This window comes from Syzygium oleosum, unplaced genomic scaffold (assembly GCF_021117445.2).
Source record: "Syzygium oleosum isolate NSW1041296 unplaced genomic scaffold, Sole_v2.1 Sole_v2.43, whole genome shotgun sequence".
In the NCBI taxonomy this organism is placed as follows: domain Eukaryota; kingdom Viridiplantae; phylum Streptophyta; class Magnoliopsida; order Myrtales; family Myrtaceae; genus Syzygium; species Syzygium oleosum.
In genome coordinates, this window is record NW_026607527.1 from 947,267 (window position 1) to 963,680 (window position 16,414).

General features: G+C 40.2%; 1 pseudogene; it reads right to left on the bottom strand.

Annotated features, from left to right (window-relative positions):
• Positions 1-3,703: 3,703 nt before the first annotated feature.
• Positions 3,704-7,518, bottom strand: LOC115691373 (DNA topoisomerase 2-like; annotated as a pseudogene).
• Between the last annotated feature and the right edge of the window lie 8,896 nt (positions 7,519-16,414).

Consider the following 16,414-nt stretch of genomic DNA (forward strand, 5'->3'; position numbering starts at 1 on the left):
GAACAATCGAGTTCTTCTTCTTCCATGCAGCAAATGCATCTCTGTCTCTCTTATGCTGTGCAGTGTTCCCATCCTCAGGTTCTTCCATAAGTTAGTTAAGAGCTTCTAGTGCTTCTTGTTCTTCTAGCACATATTAGATTTTCATGTTTCGTATTTCATAATTTTCACCGTTCAATTTCTCTCCTTTGTTCAATTCAGCCACTATGTTCTTAGTTGCTGAAGCCATGGTATATGAACATTTCAGACATATAGCACGAATTATTAATGCCACTCATTTATGCATCAATTTTACACAAACTGATTATATTAATGAGTAATTTCACATAGTTTTTAGATTCGAAAGTTCACTATGTTCCCAATCATCATCTAAAATCCTAATGTGAAATTATCGTCAATATAATCATTAAGGTAAAATTACGTTCTTTAAAGTTACTAAAACTTTTAGAACTCTCACTCAACCACATGATATTAATAAGACAGATATTATAATATAATAGCACCATAAACTATTCATAATAGAAAATATCCATCAACATCTATTCATTAAAAAAAAACTATTTACATGATGAACAAATCCATCATAGGAAAGAAACATGAATACCAACACAAATAGTAATATCCACCTAGGATATCTAAAACCAAACTATAAAAAAAAAATCAACGGTTTATCAATTTCCTATACACAGGGAAAGATTTATTAAATTTCTTAGAAAATCCAAACTTCTTCTTTGGCAATCAAGAAAAGACTGTCGGGTATCCCTTAGGCTTTCTCCATGGCGCATTCATTCTTCGCCAAGTTGTATTCATCCCTAGGGTCGAAGTCTTTGTTGCCTCAATCCTATAATATTCTCTCACAAAATCCATTGCAAGTTTTTTGTAGGCTGGGACCACGTTGACCTCCATTAGGCGATGCAACACCTTTTTCCATTCAGATGGAAGAGTGTTGATCAGAACATTCAACTTCTCGAAGTCCGGCATACAGTAACCATTCCAGATGATTTTCTGTATCATCTTATTGACCTTGACCACGTGATTCTCCAAATCACCATTTTCCCATCGATAAGCATCTAATTCAGCTCTCAACGCTGCAAGTCTTGCCTTTTGTTCAGGCGTCCTAGTCATAACGTGGGTTCGAAATCTTCGTACCATCTTTCCTGCAACATATGTAGAAAAAATCAAATGATTATTTTTTTTAATTCATGATACTTGCAAGAAACACATTCTGCCCCCCTTCATTTTTATTTTTTTTTCCGGTGGTCAACACCGGTCAACGGTGGTCAAATGACGGTCAACGGATGACCGGGTTAGGTCAACGGGTCAGCAGGGTCGGGTCACGGGTCAGAACCCGAACCGGATCGGGTCAGGCCTGCCGGGCCTTTCGGCCCAAAAAATAACCGGCGTGGCTGACGTTAGCCACACCCGCACGCGCACGCATGGCGCGTGCGTCACACGTGTGCGCGGCAACCGCTGCGCACGTGCAACGCACGTGTCGGCGAAGCCGCCGCTTGCGGCAGCGCGTCCGGCCTCCACCGGCGGCGTTCCACCGGTCGTTTTGCTCGTCTCGACGAGCACTACGACCCTACACTTTCAAAAATAAATTTTGATGCACGAAAATCGAGAAACGACCTCGAACGGTACGGCCAGGTGTCGATTTTTCGTACCCGAGCGTTCGTCGGCGCCGTTTCACGAATTCCGGCCAACAATCCGTTTTATAAACACATTAAACGATCAGGAAACAAGAACACATGCTCTGATACCAATGAAGGAAACATATTCCTAAACATAATGCAAAAAACGCGGAAAACGTGCCCATCCTATACTTGAATCACCGATCGAACGAAGCATATTACGTAAACGAACATACCTCTTTGCCACAGATTAAGTGCACCTATTGCAGCCTCGAGAGAGAAAGCGATCCTTCAATTGTCAAGCAAAGTCACTTTTTTTCTTTTGTTTTCAAGTGAGAGTAAGTGTTTCTGATAGTGAACCAGCACTTACAAAAACTCACGTAAGTTTTATTCTTTTCACTTTTGTTCTCATAAAATAACTGCCATTTGCGGTTATTTTCTTTCATGGGCTGGGTTAGCCCATCATGGGCAGCCCATTTATTCACAAAACCCATCAAAAACCTTTCCCACTACTATCCTCAGTTGCTGATGATTCCAATTGCCCATTTTGACAACAATCTCGTATACCCTGTATGCAAACTATCTTATACCAAAACCTTTCCCACTACTATCCTCAGTTGCTAATGATTCCTATTGCCCATTTTGACAACAATCAGAGGTAACTAAGAAACTCCAAGGCTCTACTCTTTCGAAGTTTTCTCAGCAAACATTCCCCAAATCACACACGCCAAGCAAACGACCCAAGCAAACACTCTCTACACTTGCTCGCATTTTAGACAACTGAATAGACGATGCAGCGGCAACAACAGCAACAACAACAACAACAACAACAATCATATCGAAGGCAAAGGGTGATTGAATCGGGAGGCAGCAAGAAAGAAGAAGAAGCACGGCTCACAGATGAAGCACGCAGCGGGTGACTTGCTGGCCTTTCTCGAGGCGCCTCTCAGGGTTCGGGTCCTTTTGCTTGCACTTAAGGAAGGCTACGTCAGGATCGGGCCTCCGGCGGCATCCAGCGACGTCGCCATTCTAGGTCGATATCCAATTTGTTGTTGGGTTTTCTTCTTCCCTGCAGCAGAGAAGATCTCAATAGAGAGAGAGCGAGCGGTAAATTTGTCACAAATATACTAATTTGGGGTTTTTCGTGGTATTAATATTTTTTTTTACTTTTTAAGCCAATGAATATTCAGTGAAAGTAATTCTTCTAGAATACTTCTGTTTTACAAAATGAAATGCATGTTTTCGAAAATTATTTGTATATATATATTGATATTTTCACAAATTAGATTTTCAATTTACTTTCTCGAGAAATTTATTATTAGTGAGTTTCAAGATAATATTAATGGTTAATACCATGAAAAAAGAAAAAATACTAAACTGGTATATTTGTGCCATATATTTCCCAAATTAATTGTCGTGTTGCGAAAAAAATCCAAATCGGTATACTCGTGATACATTTAGCCCGAACTAATTTTCGTGACACCAAAAATCCTAAACTAGTACATCCGATCGTGCCACATATAGCCCAAATTTGATTGTGTACCAGGTTGGAATTTTTTATAGTATTAGTAGTCCTAAAATTAAATCGTTTTTTTTCCAGCCTTACGTTTTTTTGTCAACTGACTTGTCCCGAGAATCCAAAGTCAGGTTTTAAAGGGGCACTCTCGTAATTTCACATACACGAGCGTTCCTATTTACGAGAGACAAATTCAGAGGTATTGTGTCAGAGTTAATCCCTGATTAGTGTTTTATAGTTTGATGTATCGGGAACCAAGCGAAAACTCGTGATTACATTGTGTGCATTGCGACTTAATTCGACCGGTTCGCTTAGGAACTTCTTGTATCTCAATTCTTAAGTTGTGTTCTTATGTATTAATAAATTGAAGTTTCAACTGAGTGTACTCGCGCCGAAATTGCAAGAGCCGGAGAAATGCCGGGCTTGCCAGTCGATTGTCGTTTGGAGTTCGGCGAACCGGAAACTTGAGTACAACCGCCGTCAAAGGAGACGGAACTTTGATCTTGGAATTTGAGGTCGAGGTCTAGAACGATCCGAACACCAGATTCCGTAGGGACGTTCAAGCTGCGATTGCTCGTTGCTTTCTCTTTCCCTGAATCGAACTGTCCCAGAATCCAACATGAGCTGTTCACGATACTGCAAGTAACCATCGTTCTATGGTGAAGAGCCATTGTTTCTCATCACGTTTCCATCCCAGCTTCGCGGCCTATCTGGACTCATCTTTGTAGCATTTTACCGATTGACTCTGGTTCTCAGTTCTTTTCCATCGTTTGGAGTTTCATGGTTCTTATTCATGCTTTACATGCTGCAATATAATATGAAGCTCGTAATTCATGAATGTCCGTCAAATGTTTGACAAAACGGGACATTTTGATAATCTGATTCGATTGGTTCATCTTATTTTTTCTTTCAACCATGATCTGAACAGACTCGAAACCGACAAAAAAAAAGCAACCTGACCCGACCTTAGCCATGGCCACAAACACAATATAATAGAAAGAAGATGAGAATAGTAGACTTCCGAGTTGCAAAAAAAATTCTAGGAATCTCTGTGACAATTGATACATTGACACTCGAGAAAGCTCTACTTGCTGCTCTAGAGGCAGCTCTAGAGCAGCAAGATCTTTCAAACACACATTCTTTGTGGTTGAAATACAGATTCTTTTTTCAAGGCTGCGACCTCCTTAGCAAGCTTTTGTGTATCAGCACAGAATTTCCGAGTTTCTCGAGCGCCGATGTATCAATTGTCATGGAGACAAATACTCGCAATCAGTGGCCTCTTTGTTCTCTTCTTTTTCTTCTGAATCATATGTTGACCCTGCGGCCGCTGTTTCAATTATTTATCTCCTTCCTAAAGGGAGCAAAGAAGCCTTTCGCTTGTAGCTCTTGGAATACATCTGCCAAAGAAAAAGCCTTTCCATTGCTCACAATGAACTCCCCACGGATAAAGCCGTGAATAAATCTGACCTTATTCTCCAATACTCGATGGATTAATGCCAAGTTTTCCAGTAAAATTTCTGCAAGCGAGAAACAGATAAGTACTACTCATAATATGCTATTGGCAACCAAGTCACATATGAAAAGCCTAGTAGCACAAGCAGATAACTGAAACCATTTCCTCGCTTTCACTGAGATAACCTTTCTTTTCTCATAATACTCGAGCCTTCGGCGGAAAAACTCCACTAGAACTGCAGAAAGAGAGATGATAAATTTAAAATGAGACATGGACTAGAATTCCATTTATGAGTGATAATCCCACTAAAATACAGTTGATCGTGAGCTAAGCATCAAAATTAGCATACTTTGTTCAGGGCAGTCATATTTCTTAAACACTCCGTTTGAGTCGAACGGGTGTATGTTTCTCATGCTAATTGCTGAGGTCAGCTTAAATTTCTTCAGTAAACCCTCTTGCTTTGCTATCATCATGTTCTCCTCTAACAACCTAACTTCAAATTGTACAGTTACATCGTTATTGTACTGCACACATTCCTGCAATTGGCAATTACCTTTTAGCAACAATGTTCAAAGACGATGTGATATACAAGGTTGGGTTGCTTGAGAGCTCATGACCTTGACAAAAGGATCCTTTGTTTTATCTCTCTCCAGTTAATAATGATTCCAAAAACTCCCTGTATAACTGATGAGTCCATCGATGTATTGGAAGCTCTGTGATCCTCAGTATGGTATCATCGCCTTCCTCGATTATGCCATAAACAGGGTAGCTGACACTTGTTTTCTCAATGGTCCCGCTAAATGCGCGATACCAAGGATCCATGGGCTCTATCATTTCACCATTCGACAAACGTCTCAAGTTGGCAATAATATCTCTTGAATTGCGGTTGCGGATGTAAGAACTCCATCCAGTTCCAATTCCTTCGCTACCATTGACGAGAACCAGAGTTAAGACAGGCATGTACCTGCATTACATGACCAGTATTAGTCAACACTTCCGCATTGGGTAAAATGAATAACAAGTTGGTCCTATTGCGAAAGTGTACCTGCATTACATGACCAGAAAAAATGAATGACGTCAATTAAAAGGCCTGTAATGGGGGAGCCATCATGATCCTGCAAATGCACATCCAGAAAGCAAGATATGCTTATTTACAATACTCTGAGGAGCATCAACAGTAGTGGCACATGCTTGACAAAGAAATGATAAAAAACAAAAGCTATAGAAGAGCGAAACCTGGTCCATCATTATCATCAAATGACCATATCTTAAAGATTTGACACTGCCATAATCCTCATTTTGCTCCAACCCAAGAATCTTCATTATGCATTGTATTTCTCTGTTTTTCATAAATCTGATTAGGGTGGGCTTCCCTCACATTGAGTAATTTACGTCTCAAAGGAAACACACCATAATGATCTCAACCGACAACAGAAAGCCCAGCCATCTGCATCCACTCAGTTTGGTTAGCCAACTCTTTGAGAATGTTCAGCCACGAATTTAAGAAGCTTTCCATGTCACACATCCAAAAGGTACCAGCACTTACTGCAAGGGCCTTTGCTGAATCTCCAGTTTGCACTTATGAGAGTTTCTACCTCTAGCCTCAAAAGCATCCTCAAGCTTGGTAATCCCATAGAGGTTCTCTCACTTCGACCCATCAGCTATCTTTAGGTCTTTGCCCTGCTCGAAATTTTCCCGTGAGAGGAGCGACTGAACAATTACAGACTCTACCACTGCATTATAGCAAGCATAAACGAAAGTCCCCTAAAAATCAATCGATCAATTTCATTAAATTCACTAAAGAGTGTCCAACCTTTTTGTAGGAACTTGTCACACTCCAATCCGAAGCTGCTAAGAGGAAGTGTCAAAGTTACCTAGGTTTGAGAGTCAAATGCAGGATTGTCAATGAGGGCGTTGACAAAAACCCATAAATGACTCTCGTTGGGCTTTAAAATTGGCATTCTCACACTTATCACAGCACTCAAAACATGGTTGGCTATCTGATTGGTCTCATAATCCACTTGTGTCCCTCCCTTAATAGTAGCTATTCCATTCACAAAGCTGACCTGTTTTAGAATTCACAATGTTAAATTCGTTCGGCAGTACTCTAGCTCTATAATTGCCTGTTACCACAAGGAAGTATTCAAAGTACCTGTTGAAACTAGTGTTCGCTTAGGTTTAGACAGACTTCCCATCTCTCGTTTGCGAAAACATTCACAATTGTTGAAAAAAGAATGGAAAGAACCTTGGGAGGAGGGAGCGTTCTTGTCCGTTTTCATAGGCATATTTTAGATAGAGGTCGACGGGCTCAGCGAATGTTTTCGCAAACGAGAGGTGGGAAGTCTGTCTAAGCCTACGCGAATGTTTTAACAGGAACCCTTTTCCCGTACAGCTTGATCTTCGCTGTCTTTCCGAGACACCCACCCAGCCAGGTCAATTACACAGCTTTTTCATCAAAGCAACCACATCATCTTCAGGGCGGGTCATGTTGAACTTCGCCAAGTCTGGTTTGATGGAGACCTTGGTCCAGTTTTCGCCCGCCTCCTCGCATGCCTTAATATCAGGTGGACCTTTCAATCTCAGGTTTTGCTGAGAAAAACCTTTAAATCAGTGGAACAGATCAGTATGGGAGTTCAACCAAATCAATCCCGCTAACCCAATGAAAATGGCGACAACATTCCACTGAAAACCAAAATGGGTGCTTTTGCCATCCTAAAAGAGTAGCAAAAACCTTGAGCAGAAGCTACTACATGACCTTCTAAAGAAAACAGCACCATCCTGACCAAACAAGGGCAGCTGAACTCCAACAAAGAAGAAGGCAGCTTAAAGAGCCAAACGACAACAGCTGCTCGCCCTCCCCGTTGTTGTACATAGCTGATCAGATTCTTCTCTGCGTCGACGGTCGCCTTCACGGAGTCCATCCTCGCGTCACGCCGCTCGTGGCCGGCCGCGCTTCTTGACCGGAGCCGATGTGGGTGTCAGGGCGGAGCTGAGAATTTCTTCTGGTGGGTCTCCTCGATGGTCTTTGCCCTTCAGCATTGGGAGCGCCCGACAGGGCCATGTGGACACGAAGCTAGAATAAACTCATAAAAGGGTAGTTGGTTCTTTCACGGTGTCATCGACTGCCGAGTATCTCGCGGGAGATGCGGTCCCGGCGAGCACGAGGGAGGCGGTGGGGGAAGCCACCGGAGAAAAGGCACTGCCGTTTAGGTAGAGGGACTAGAAGTCGACGAGGCCGGAAAGGTCGGGGACATCGCCGGAGATGGAGCTTGTCCTGGAGGCTGAGGAGTTGGCCGAGCCGGTTCAAGCTCAAGGACCCAAGGACGAGCTCGGGGAAACACGGCAGTACTTGAAGAGAGAGCTTTCATTTTTGGGTCATTCCAGAGTACGCTAAGCTCGTGCTCTCCTCTTCTTCTTCTTCTTTTCTCTTCGCCATGCCCACCGCTCGCTCGCTAGCTCACACAGCCTGCAGTGTGAAACCTCCAGGCTTTCACAATATTTCACATGTCATGCGACAACGTGAGACCTACCACCGAAATATCCCCATCCGATACGTCTATCCAAAATCTCAAATTGATAATTTTAAATTTATATATTTATAATAAATTTATTTCTTGTTAGGTTAAATTAATATCATGAAAAATTATGAAATGATACTTCTATAACAGACGAAAGATAAAACCTCAAATTAGTACATTCGTCAGTTACTACATGTCATTCAACTCAAAAATTTAATAGGATATAGGATAAAATTATCACATGTGTACAAGTTTGAATTTTTTTGTGATAAAATAATTAATTTATGGTAAATTTATTATAAGTATACAAATTTGAGATTTTTCCGTGATATTAACCTAAAAAAAATATCTAATTTTAACTCAAATCTAAATTCTATCCAAAACTTTATTTTGTCCCATAAATATCTAAGTCTACTCCAAACGTTTTCTTTTATTTTCTATAAAACCATCCACTTTTAATCTATTTCTATTAATCCTCTTTTCAATATTTCTTGTCGATAATCAAGGAATGGAAAACTTGTGAGCGCAAGCTGTTAGAGCTAGGGGTAAGCATGGAGGACCCTTGAACCGGACCGAACTGGCCGGTTTTGGGCGGTACATTAAAGCAAGACAAGCTTTAAACCCACGATTTCTTTGCTTGGCCGTGTAATTTGCGCGCAGGAGAGGGAGGGAGAGAGAGACAGCTCACAACTATTGAGCTAATTCCGGTTAACAAGAGTCGAAGGATATCCACGGCGAAGCCCCGGTGCTGGCCCTGCCGGGTATAGAATTGTCGTACAAGCTGCCCCTATCTAAATGTTGCGGAGCCAAAGATTCCTCGCAAGGATGCTGGCGCTGCTATTCCCTAGAGCAAGTTTTGAAATAGCCTCGGCTGCTCTTATAACGAGACCATTCAGAGACCGTGGACTAGAGAGCCTGCCCTGTGCCTCTTCAAACTATCGAGTTGTCGATGCTCTGGCTATCGAAAACAAAAGAGACAGAAAAGAAGACCACATTCAAACCATTTTGAGCAGAATAAATAGCCCTTGACCAGAATCTAGTACTTCAAACTCAATCCAAGAGTAGAAGATAGAAGTTTTGAACATTTCGGATTCAAAGAAGACGCAAATACCCGTATATGTACCCTTGATTGCATCTAATATCTTGAACAACTTCGAAAACGGATCAGCAACGCAAACAACACTTACCTTCACAACAAGCAATCTCAACGCGTATGCATTCGTCTCCTTGACTTCATGCCGGCGAAACTTCTCAGGCTTGTCCCGTTCTCCCAAAGGCGGCGCTTGCCGATGCTTCAACCAAACTCTTTTCGACTTCCACTTTGGCCGGGGCTTCAGCCGTGTTTTGGCCGTGGCAATAGAACCGGCCTTTATCTTACTGCACTTATGTAGGTATATTCATGGAAAATTGGAAAGTGAGACGAACTCTTATTTTTACTTAATATAAAGAAGGTATTTCAATATGCGTTTTGAAATAAGTTCTTCGAGGATGTTAATAACTTTATTATGACGGAAGCACGTCACGTTTCACAAAAGATACGTAATTTTTGGCATTTTAATTATACTTCTTGAATTATCTATAACTTGTGTTTTTTAAAATTCATCTTGGATTCTTGAAAACTGTTGTTATTAGATATTTCTTTTTATTTCAATCGATAATTCGATTTGATTTATTTTATGGCTGAAAAACCAAATGAAATGCACAACATGAATATGACATGTCCATATAAAAGTTGTTGCTACACCTTCAAGTACTCGGAGTACAACTATTATCTAAATCTCACTATTCCCGTATGTTTACAAAGAGACCATTGCATAGCCAAGGACTGTTATTGTCAATGTAAAAGTTGGTGTAGAGACAAGAGTTTGTTCATGAATTTGTGTAGCATTCTCCATTTGATTGAAGAAAGAGGGAAAAACAACAATTGAAGTTAAATCACCTTATCCTTCAATCATTTCTTGTTCCGTAAGATTAGCTTTCGGAAGTAATTAGCTAATTTTGTTATCGAAATTTTCAGTGTAGGTGCGGATTTTGGAGTTAAGCCTTTTATAAGGAGCATGCGGTGTATGTGTTCTCGATAAGTTGGTGTGTATCTTGTTGGCTTCCGATGAATTTAGCGACTCTTTCCAGGGCATTGCACGACTACAGCGCTAGCTACTAGCGACCGATCAAGCATAGCCAAAGAAATTAATCATAGTTTTGATCCATCGTTGCGTCTCTTGAGCTCTTTCCATTAAATGGTGATGATTTGAGCTTTATCTAAACCGCTTTTGGTGATCAAATTCTGTAATCCACACTCTCTGGCCCGTTCTGCAGTCATAGGGAATTGACTAGCTTATACTATTGTTCATTGTAATTTGAGATACATACGCTTATGACAGCAGCCTATATACCATTGTCGGAGACTAGAGCCAGAAGAACATTTGCCTGCTTGCCAATTATACTTGTTCTCCTTCGTCTCTTGGTGCAGTGTATGTGCAGCGGCTGTGCCAAGGTCCTCGAGTTTCAGACGAATAGATGCTCGATTTGTAGGCAACCGGTAGAGCAAGTTATGGAAATTAAGGTGAACAATGGCGGTGACGACTCGGGAGAGTCCATGACTAAAGGGACAAGGATTGTCTTTGCGTATATGGTTTACAATCCCGGTTTACCTCGATTGTACATGAGATCTCGCCTCGAGACAACTTTCGCCCGCTGCTCATGCTCCAGCGCACGCTCTAGGTTGCTTGTGTCGAAAATAACTGCTCGCAGATTGGACCCCAAAAGTATGTGTTATGAAAACGGGAGATGATGAAGTGACTGTCCAATGTCCCCGTTGAGAGTAAGAGCGCGATTTGCTTGAGGGACAAAGTGTTGAGGAAGATTGAAGCCCTAATATCCAGCTCCAGCTCCAGCTGCGCCTTTCTTTTATCTGCTCGTTTTTGGTGCTATAAACCTTTTCTTTTGGTAGTAATCTCTCTAAAAAATGCTTTTATTCGTGGTATACCTTGAAGACTATCTACAAGCTTGTTATGTAGCGATTGGTGCAAACAATTTGTGAGTGATATTTTCATCCTTTCATTTGCTATAAAATTCTGAAAACTAGTTTCTTTTTTAGATATTTCTGAAGAAAACACACAAAATTTTTACGACGCGCGTCTAATGCAAGCATATTCGTTTTTCACCCACTGATCTGACTCTACGGAATTTTATGTGGTATTCCGATGAATCATCTGACTTTTGTGTTTGGAGAATTTTTACAAATTGAATATTATCTCGAACATGTTAGAAACCTATCACTCGCTAGTTGGAGTGACCAGCATGTATGATTTAATATAAGAAATTCCATGGGCCGCATTATTTACTAAAATAATAAATGTGTTCTGCTCTAATTGATTATTCTGACATGATTCATTTTGGTAGGCATGCTTTAATTGGCCTATTTAATTGTGAATTTAACCTAACATCACGTGGAATCATGAACAAGAATTGCCAGGAAAATTGTACAAAAAATTCTAAACTTATTTCACTTTTACCAATTTAATTCTAAAACTTTTAATATGGCCAATTGAGTACTAAACCTTTCACCTTTTGCATGTTGACTTCTTTCGACCAATTTCGGTCGGAAATTCCTGATGTAGACGTTGATCGTGCCACATAGTAGGTCGGCGTTGACCCGGATAATTTTTAATGATATTTTAATATTTTTGAATTTATTTATCTGTGTTTTTCTCTTTTATTTTTTTCTTCTCTTCTTCGGGCCTCACCAACGACGGCGAGGTCGAGCCTCGCTAGTGGCCAGAGAGGGCAAGCTTTGCCAGAGGCCGGCCCTTGCCTTTGGCCATTCATCGAGCCTTGGCGACTAGCTAGAGGAGGAAGAACAAAGAAAAAAAAAGAAAAGAAAAAATATAAAAAATTAAAAATTGAAAAAAATATTATGAGAAATTATTCACGTCAGCACCGGCCGTGTTACATAGGATGGCCGGCAGTGCCACGTAGGACGGCCAGCATCCACATCAGTGATTTCCGGCTAAAATTGACCGAATTGACTCAATTGGCAAATTATGAAAATGTTTCAAACTCAATTAGCAAAATTGAAAAGTTTATAACTAAAGATAGTCTCTACCAGAGATATCTTGATGGCTGCCAGTACTCCTAACTGTCTGCATGTTCCAACCCTCGAACTTTCCACACTTGAAAAGGACTAATTCTAGTGCTCCTTTTCCAGCATTAGAAGAATTCACATATGCACATCATTGGTTCCGACACATGCCAAAGATTCCAAACCCCACAGATATCGATGATCATGGAAGACAAAAGAAAGTGACTGCTGCCGAAGCTGTCTTGAATTGGCAATCAAAAAATGTTCTGGCACAAAATAATGTCTTCAAGACAATTGATACAAAATCTCAATTGTCCAAGCTTGCCTTGATCAGTTCAAACAGCTTTGGTCACAAACATATTGCTTGAGACATTTCAGAAGAAACTTCAGTAGATGGAATCGAGGAAATCCATTTCCCGTCATTATTTGAAAGATCAAATTGCTGAAATGGAAAAGCTACGTAGGCAAATTAAACTCCTTCAAGAAGGAAAATTTGTTCCTGCGCTAGATCTATTTTCTCAACCTTTGTATCCAACTTGGATGAAAATCTCTCCTCCAAAAGTCACTTCAGTTGCCTCAATCATTGCGGAAGCCCCAAAAGACGGTCGGAGTGATAATGTTACACTTCGAAATCGTATCCACAAAATGGAACAACAAAAGAAGATGCAGCAGGAGAATAAATCAGAAATTCCTGAACCTTCTCAAGAACCTCCTTCTTTCCACATGGTTTCAAACCCCTTAAAGGCCTTTTTGGGAGATCAATGCCAACAAAAGCTGCTAATTATTGCTACAATTAACCCATCTCAGCAAAATACCCCTTCCAGCTCTGAAACAGCCTCCTTTCCTAAAAAAAAAACCTCACCTTCTGACCCTGAGATACCAAATTTTCCCAAACCTGTTATTCTTATGGCCGATCCCCCTGAAGCAGATATAGAATCAAACTCATCTGAACCAGAAATAATAATTATTCACAATCAAAACTCTAGTTCTGAAGCTTCGACCTCTAAATATTATTTCACTCTTGATGATATTCCATGCTTGGCTCAGCACTAGAGCCCTTATTGTTGAAAGTCGGTATGATATATTGATTGAATTCGTCAACAGATTTACTGGTAGCCTCAAGGATTGGTGGAAAACTGTTTCTGATCAAGATCATATGACGTTCTTACTTCAAACAGATTTTCATCACATAATTCGCATCATCCACCAGTTCTTTATTGGTAAGCCAGAAGAACTTCTTGAACTAAAAAGGAGAGAGTTCTTTGATAGAAAATGTTGATTTTTGCGCCGAAAATATTTGATCTAAACCTAAAGCAAGTATTTATGTCTTCTATCCCGAAGGATATTGGTCAAGTTGTAGAAAGATCCCTTCAGAATAAGCAGCAAAGAATTGATGATGTCCTGATAGGAGAACTGCAGCAGGAGATATATTTGGCTCTTGATAACCTCTGTATTCGCCGAAAGGCATTCAAAAGTTATATTAAGAGCAATAGAGAACTCGATCGAGTTTGCCGAAGACCAGAGCTGAGAATCAAGTGTACAAATAAAGAGTCATGTGATGACCCTTCTTGCGGAAATTGGTATGAAAAAAAAAGCACTTCAAACGATTTTCCCTCAGTATAAGAAAAAGACGTAAATGACGTTTCTTGATAAGAAGACGATCCAAATGCGACCAGTCCGGAAAACGTAAGAAATCCAACAGATACTACATCTGCAACAAAAAAGGCCACTTTGCGAAGAATTGTTCGAAGACCCAAAAAAGAAATTCTCATTTAATCCAAGAGCTTGAAGAAGAAACTGAAATTTCTCTTTAGGATGATGATGTTGAATCCGTTTTCTCTTTAGAAGATGAACCAACAGTGCACACCATATGCGCTATCCAAACATGATCCCAGTCCAGTGACATTGAAGAATCATATGATGAAATGGAAAAGGGAGTTTACTCATTTTCTTCCGAAAATCCAAAACCCCCCACAATCCAAGACCTTTGTGCATATACTCCTTCCATTCTTTCATACTTTTCCTATCAAAATCTATCTTTTCAAATATGCTAAACCTATCGCTCTTATAGCCCTTATAGATACTAAAGCCAATGCTTCGATCCTTGACACCAAAATTCTTCCGGAAGAATACTGGACTTCATATGCCTGATATTTTAATTTTGCTTCTGGAGACACTTTCGCCACAAGAATCCAAAGCAAACCCATTACCCTTCAGTTTTTCCCCCAGTGTTCTCTCACCACTAAAATCCTGGGCTCTAATTCACCAGACAAAGATATTATTATTGGATGGGACGTTCTGACCCAGATTCCTAAACTTAGAATTCTATCTAATGGACTTTGGTTCAAAGGACAATTCAAAGAGTTTGTGGATATCCAACTATTTTTTTCCATCCAAGTGCATATGCTAGATCCTATCATTCAAATTCTTTTTGGAGCATGTGCATAATCCCGTTCAGACTTTGTCCTTAAATGTTCAGACCCTTTGTGAAAAAATCCTGACTTTTCATCCATTTTCCTTTCAAAAAAATGAAGATATCATTCCTACCAAAGCAACTCATTCAAGAATGAATCCAAATCATTTGATCTCGGCACAAAAGGAGTGCTCAGACTTACTACACCAGAAATTGATCGGGCCATCTGATTCTCAGTGGTCTTGTGAAGCATTATATGTGATTAAGCGTTTTGAGCAGAACAGAGGAAAATGGGGCTGGTCATCAATTACCAGTCACTCAGCCAATTCCTCCAAGATGATAAATTCCCATTACCCCACCGGAATTCGTTATTCTCCAGCCTTACTCAAGCTAAGGTCTATTCCAAATTTGACCTCAAAGCTAGATTCTGGCAATTGGGAATTCATCCAAATGACAGGCATAAAACTGGATTTTGCATCCCCAATCAGCACTTCCGGTGGACAATGCTTCCCTTTGGTCTTAAAACAGCTCCTTCATTGTTCTAGAAAACTATGTGCAAAATCTTCCAGCTTATTTTGGCAAATGCCCAAATTTACATTGATGATTTCCTCCTCTATTGCCCCCGATGAGGATTCTCATTGTAAATTGTTAAGCCAATTTGCTGAATTGGTCCAAAAATATGGCATTGTGCTATCCTAGAAAAAGATGATTATTGCCCAACGGGAAATTGAATTTCTCAGAATGCATCTTAAGAACGGGACATATTATCCTGGTCCTCATATTGCTGAAGAATTGCATAAATTTCCCAAGGAGAATATTTCTCTTAAACAGGTTCAACAGTTCCTTGGGATAGTCAACTATTTCAGAGACTTTGTTCCCAAAATCACTAATTTGGTGAGTCCACTGCAACAAATGCTAAAAAAGAATGCCTTTTCATGAGGACCTCAATAGACTAAATCCATCATAAGCCTTAAGGAAGTTTTGCAGCATCTTCCTCCTCTACAAATCCCTTCTATTGGGAAGAGAGTTCTGCAGACAGCAGACAGATGTCAGCGATGAATATTGGGCTGCCGTCCTACTCGAAGAAATTGATGGCAAATGTAAGATCTGTGGACACAAAAGTGGAAGATTTACGCAAAGTGAAATGCACTATCACTCTACCTTCAAGGAAATCTTGGCGGTAAAATATAGCATTAAGAAGTTTGAATTTCATCTCCTAGGACATCATTTTCTAGTGGAAGTAGATATGTCCTCATTCTCCCAAATGCTCAAATTCAAACAAAAGCAAATTCCTCATCCTCAACTCCCTAGATGGGCGGAATGGTTTTCCAAAAATTCCTTTGAAACCAAGCATATTGTAGGAAAAAAGAATGTGATTGCTGATTTCTTATCTAGGCCAAAAGAATTTGCTGCACCAGTTTCATCTATAAATATGTATGTATCCCGAAATCCGTTTGGTGGATACAAACATATCAAGATGAAACCTTCTTGGCCAAGTAAGCAGTACCCGCCAGAAGTTCCTGAATACATCCAGAACAACACCCTTTTTGAAAATTTGCCGTCATTATTGTGGAAATATCAATTGCTGATTTTCAGCAGGTTCGGAGGATTAAGTCTCAAACCCAATGGGCTATATCTAGAATATCCTTTCATCCATCCTATCTCCCTCAATCTTGAAAACGAATTCCAAGAGGAATTTAAGTGGTTTTATTGGTATTTGTTCAATTTTTATACCATAACCATTGAATTTTCAACAACCAGAATTATTGTCATTATTGGCAGAATTCTCTCGGGGGAAAAGAAGT